Source organism: Bactrocera dorsalis, chromosome 3, assembly GCF_023373825.1.
Source record: "Bactrocera dorsalis isolate Fly_Bdor chromosome 3, ASM2337382v1, whole genome shotgun sequence".
NCBI classification, from domain to species: domain Eukaryota; kingdom Metazoa; phylum Arthropoda; class Insecta; order Diptera; family Tephritidae; genus Bactrocera; species Bactrocera dorsalis.
In genome coordinates this window covers 19,982,108-19,989,031 of record NC_064305.1, presented here as the reverse complement: position 1 = coordinate 19,989,031, position 6,924 = coordinate 19,982,108, and positions in this window count along the sequence as shown.

Below are 6,924 nucleotides of genomic sequence, written 5' to 3'. Positions count from 1 at the left end.
TTCTTTTGGGGTGGGAGATGGATATCTGCTGTAATGAAGCACATTGTGTGATGTCTTTTATGATAATATAAGCAATTATATTTGCTTTTGCAATTTTGAAGATTGTGTGAGTGGGGACAAGCAGTTTGTACAGAGTTCCTTTTTTGGACCTGACAAAGTTGTTTCCTTTCGTTAATATTTAAGTTTTTAAAAACCTCTGACAAGATATAGGAGTTTATGCCCTCTTTGTGCATAGTTTTCGCATGACGTTTGTTTTCTTTGTTCTGATATGAAACGTTTTTTGCGTTTTGTAAAAGACTTTTGTTTAAATTTTTGATGCTTCTAGCTTGGGGTCTATTGAAAGCTTCCGTTCTGGTCGTGTGCTTGTTCTTAGTTTAGAGTATTTTTTTCTTCTTAACCTGTCCGCAATTTCATATTGCGTGGTGAGAAAATCTTTTCATTTGGTTGCCACGTTGGGCGACTTCTTTCGTGATGAGAGGCGATTGCTCCTCCATAGAAAGTAACGACTTTTCTGGTAATGCGGCGGTGCAAATGTTTACCAGAATTGGGTCCACAGCTGTCTGTGGGGGATAGAACCGACAAACAATTTACAAACAGTGGATTTCTAGTTTTTAATGAATTCTGCCCTTGTTTTTCTTTTCTTAAGTTTAGGCAGTTTAGTAGTGTCCATTACTGGCTTATCGACCAGTATTCTTTTCGTTTTTCAAATCTAGCTTTTAGAGCTTCCCAAGCCAAATTTGAAATTGTCGTCATTGTGAAATGCGAACTGTTTAACTATTTCGCCTGCTCTAACCTTTTGTTTTGTATCGTAAGGTGATACAGTTTTAGTGGCCTTTGATAGTTGTGGATGGTTGATGTAAACGGTTTGTGAACATGTTTCCATGCCCCGGAAGGACGGCCATTCTTCATAACCTCCGTAAAAGTTTTCTGTATCACATGCAGGCACCTCGAAGTTGGAATGCCTGAACTTTCCTCTTGATTGTCTGGCAGCTCTACTTCTAACTGTGGGGATTAGGTGGTCATTGCTTTAATGAGCTTTAATTGATCGAGATCATAGCTTTCGTGTCTTCATATTGGTCCAAGCAGTTTTCAAAAAATATCGTAAGCCGATGATTTAAAATTTGGTGGGTAGATCCTGGATTGTCAGAATCTAACTATGTGCGTCATGAGCCGCTTGGAGGCGAGTCCAAAAATTTTTTAAGATTTTTGGCTTTTTTATTGTGAGTAACGATTACCGGGAAAGTTTTCGTGAATCGGTGAAGAGGCAAATCTAGTGCAGTATCTTGTTAAATTGTCACTTTCTGAAATAAATCTAGCAACCTGTTTTGAGCGTGTAGCTCCAGGTGTACTTTGATTTTTGTTATTAGCCATTTTTTGATATATTGTATATTTTTGTATTAAAATATTGTTAAAATTTTTCTCAGTGTAAACTGATTTATGGTATCTAATAGGGGCGAAAAGTTTAATAAATTGTATACTCTTTTTTAAATAAATAAGAGTTTTTTTTCAGATTATATCGGTACAAACGTATATTTTATCAATATCGTTTTGTATTTATTTGCAGTAGTATTAGTTTTATTTTGAATTGTTAATTGCTATTAAAAACCGTACTTTTATTAATTAAAATATTTTATGTCCGAATATTTCGTATATAGGTACACCCTAATACTTGGACTTATGTGTATGTTTGTATGTGCTTATGCAGTTGCTTATGTTTTGTGCAATTGAGAGCTCGTCGAAGAGATCAATATGCTTGGTACATAAGTATGCACGAATTGTTTGTTATGCTTTGTTCGTAAGCAATTGAGAGCTCGTTAGAGAGATCAATTAGCTTTTTGTCCACAATCCTGCTTGTTTTTGTTTGCCAAAGAACAAGAGGTATTGCCGGATAATTGCAAATATGGACTTTGAACTTTTATGTTTTAATATAAGGTGTATGTTTGCATATACGGTGGTACATGTATATATGTATGTTCGAACTGCGAAGCAAGCGGAAAAAACGAAATAAGTGATGGGCAGGTATGTTCCCTTATGCACTTATGTATGTATGTAAGTTTTGTTGTTTAAAATTTATTTTATGTGTTTTTTTTTATGTTAAGATTTGGTGTTTGCCTTTGCTTACTTCGTTATATGCAATCCTACTTACTGCTGTATTAAGCAGAAGGGGTATTGCCGGAAAATATTGCAAGTAAATACTTGAATTTTGTCTGCTTTTTGTTTTTGTTAAATAGTTGTGTTTTAATACACAAAGGTAAGCTCAGAATGTAGGCATTAAATTTTTTTTTATAAATATTTCGATATATTGTTGCCAACCGCTTTGTTGCGCTATTAAAACGGATTTTAAAATTGAAGATTTTATATTATATTAGTACTTATGTAAGTATGTATATGAAACCGTCTTTTTGGTATACATATGTTATATGCATATTATTAAGTATAATAAAAAAATGGACTAAATACGCTCACTTGGTTACATCAAGGGCTTATGTAGTTGTATATATGTCTGCGCTCCTCCCGAACCGTTTTCCAGCTGATTTGTCTGTTCGCCTTGTTTTTCGATTCCTGTGCTCCAGCTGGATACCTCCTCGTGCTTGTCGTTTTGTTGTATGTAATTATTTGTATATTTTGTTTTAATGCTCGCGCCCGTTTCTTTCGTTTTTGTTTGTTTTTATTTACATATTGAACTTTTACATTTCGCGCGCGATTCTCTGTGTGTGGTTTTTATTGTTTTCTATTTGGGGGTGTCGCACCTGGTTTTTGTGTTTTTTGTGTTTGTAAAGTTTTATATTTTGGTTTTGTAAGTTTTCTGCCTTTGTCACCCGCAGCTTTGTTTTTTTTTTTTTGTTTTTTAGTTCCACTGCAATATTTTGTTTTATGTCTTTTTTTTGTGTATACGTATAAAAACTTATATTTTTTCTACCGCAAGCTTTTCCACTTTTTGTTTGGAATTTAGCATTTGTAAATATGTTTGTATTTTTGAGTATATGTATCTATATTTTCTCTCCCTTTTGATTTGGGTTTTAGTTTTTCTTTTTGTTTTTTGTTCGTTCTGCACTGCACTTGTTTACACTTTGTTTTTTGTCACTTCACTATTCCTGTAACACTTCGTGAATATATTTTACATATGTATATTGGCTATTTTTGTGTGTCACTTGCACTAATTTTTTTTTTTGGTTTTGTTCGCCACACAACTCTTTTTTTTTTTTTTTCTTGTTTTAATAATCCATAGTGCCTCTCACTATGGCTCGAAGGACCATGAACATTTAACGACCCAATTTATTGGGGAATACAAACCACTGATGGTATGAACTGACACTCGCGCAAGTGTTTGAAAGGAAAAAGTTGTTGATTATTTGAAAAGTACAATTTATTTAAAATTATCTTTTGTTTGCGGTACAATGTTTTGCTTAATAATACATCGCGCCGAATAGAAATAGGATGTGTTGTCGGCGCGAGTGGAACGAGGGGGAGTTCCGCGGCGCAGTGTGGAGTCGAAAAAGCGTTTGTGGATGAGCGCCTTGTACAGGACGAATAGTAGATGACGAATTGTATTGGGATCTGGCGAACTTGTAGATCGAAGTAAATTTGAAAAAAGGTGTCGACGCGGCGCAGTGTCTCAGCGAATGTAAATGTGCGGCTGGTATAAGTCGAATGTGTCCGCAATCCTTTTTTCCAGCCTTTTTGTTATGTGCGTTGATTGATGTGGAGGTGTGTTGAGCTGTAATGTCGTCAGCTGTGGTGAACTAAGCTTTCTTATTAGTGTGCGCCCGTTTTTCCGGGTAGAGTGGGCAGATGCTTAACTCATTTAAACAGTCATAATAAACATTCATATTTTCTTGAAGCTGGAGTCTTAAAGTAATTCGGTTGGTAATTAGACGCTATTCAGTTTAAGTTCCTCAGAGATCTACCTTGCAGCTTGAGCTATTAAATGAACAGCAATAAAATGCTCTTTTCCAAAATATACTCAATGTAATTGGCTTTAGGAGAAGTCAAATAATTTTATCCAGTAAAAATAAAGCCTGAAATTACTCTTAAGAATACATATTCGTCGTTATTTCTCAAAAAGTGATGATCATTTCGACGAAAGGTTTTTGAGCCAATAAAGCTGCGCTAATAAGTTCAATTGGCTATTGTGATAGTATGTGATTTTTAGAGGATTTCTCCTAAGGTAATTAAGTTTCTACAACATTAATTTAGTTTAAATATATTGAACCGATCATTATAACTTCCAGTCGAGCGCTGTGCCTGCAAGCAAATTTGTGCCCTCCGTCGATTGTAACATTTTGGATATATAGCGAATGAAAATCTCAGCACATACCCATTTGCTTACTACAACTACTGGCGACTCTAAATAAATCAACGGTTAAGATCTATATACCCGTAATGTCCCTGTATCACCATGATCCCTGTTAAATGTTCTGTGCCTTATCCTTGATATTGTTGTTGTAGCGACAGAATTCTATCGAGTTAACTGCCCTTGGCCGGATAAATATCCGGGTCCGTTCCGTTTAAGTAGAACCGACTGTCGTGGGAACAATTGTGCCTTACCGTTTTGGCTCATCCCACACTTGGTAGTAACTGATGCCTCGCAGTAAGTGTCAATTTCAGGCTTACTAAAAGCTTTATTGACTTAAGACCTCTGGTATTTTAAAGATATGTTATAACCAATATTCATCAGTCGTTTTATAAAATACCAATGCATATGAAACCCAAAGATCAGAGTATATATTGAGAGATTGAGATAGATATGATGAGTGCTTTTTCTCCAGAAAAGAGTCCTGGGTGTTATACGCAACATAGAAAGCCGCTTCAACTTTGTGGAGAGGAAAACTATGGCTTAGCTGGAATTATTACCAAAATCGTCTTCCAATTATTAGTTACATAGTCAATAAAAAGCTTTTGATTGACCATCTTATACGATTTTGAGATTTTATCAAACGAAACATCATGACGATATCGAAAATATACAAAGTTATAAGCCAGCCTGAAAGTAAAGTCAGTCAGAGCTACTTGCAAAAAAAGTCATTAGTTCGAAACCCTCTACACGTGGGAATATTATTTTATATATATCAAAAGTTCTAGCTGAATTTTGTGAAAACATAGAACAGAATGAGTCATATTATTTTCTATTTGAACATGCTGCAACAAGAGCTAACAGTCTCCGGTTATTCAAAGTATTCTTTTCGGCATAAAACACGTTGATGTTCTTGGAGAATACTTAATTTGTGTCTTCGCTTGACAAGGTAAGAGAAAATGAACTTATCATTAATGATAAGGGCTAAGCAGTAGTTTAGAAGCAAAGGACCGTGCTTCTGAACATAATCAAAGAATCATTTTGAATGTCCTTTTTTATTGAAATCATAGCAATTAAATCAACATCTTCATCTTACATTTTATATTTGACTAGCTGACCCCGCAGCCGTTGTCCTGCGTGAAATTATATGGTTTGTAATGAAAAGAAAGTTAAATTTCTCATTTCATTTTTTTTCAATGTAACACAGCTTTATAAATAACATTTTTTCGGTTTCTGTTCCGGTGTACAGAAAAGATGGTTTTCCAACTCGTGAGCACGCCACGGCCGTGTGAAAAACATAGCATTTCCAAATTTATGCCTCACACTATGCGATTATATTTAGGTCCTGTTGATTGACATCTCAATTCAATTTTCCACTGGAAACGGAATACGTTTGAACTTAAAAGAGAAATCCTTAGACCTCAAAAGAATTTCGTAGAATCAAGCATTCTCCTCCTTGTATTCGATAGGTGCGTCACAATCAGTCAGGTTCCATTACAACACTTTCGGCGCTTGAAGATTGCGAAATATAATAACGACGGATCTTACTTTGAGACGCAAATGATACGGTGGCAATACCAAGCCTGTTCTAAAGAATTTAGTACTTACCACTGGATAATTCACACGGCGTCGTCTTCATACGACCGATCGATTTGTATGAGCGCAAGTCTCCCGGAATTTGACTTTAAATCTTTCAGTTGAAGTCAAAAACATCGGTATTTTTTTGGCAGCTAACATTGCACGTGCACTTAAGGAATCGTAGTTACGATAATTTGGCCAATGTCCGAACATTTGTGATGAGTTCATCTTTCGTGAAGGAATTGATGTCGACCACCGGAAGTATCAACCGTTATTGTACCATTTCCAATTTTTTAGCGAAGACGATGTAAAATGTCTTTGACAATGTCGATGTTTATATCGAAAAAGTATGCGAACGTCATTTTCATTCCAGTGATTAACGTGTTCCAGCATTTGTAATTGCTGGCTTACTTCTGCAATCTCTTAATTGCAATTACAAGATAGATAGAAACAATCATCGTTTTTCGGGTGGATTGTGTAAAATTCGTCCTAATGCATTAGTTGATAAGACACCTGCATGTCAATCTACTGGTTGGCCTTGCTTTCTGCGTAACTATTCGACGACGATGCATTCCATGTATAATACCAAGGTATTTTCGAATAGAGCGATGTTCTCACAAACGAATCACTGACGAAAGTTGAGAAAAACCTCGTCATGTTAATTTTGTTGCTCTCCGGATGTTTTCCACTGGCTATACTGTATTCTCTGGGTTGAAATACACTCTTTGGCCATTCTCCAAAATTAACTGCGAGACGCAGCACAACAGTCGGAAAAACGTTCATGAATTGTAAAAGTAAAATATCCTACAAAGCGCTTTAATTGCAGTTCACGTATCGACCGTGTCGTTCAAAACCATTAACCGCCATGTTGCGTCCTTTGGCGACGTACTTACAAACGTATTGTATCGATTACACCAAAACTGCAATACTAAACATTGATATGAGTTTTGAATGTGAAATAGACAATAGTGGAGAATATAGTATGATCCATATGTTGTCAACTTCGATACTCCCGCCTCTTAATTGAATGCTAAATGTTCTGCCGTTGTCGT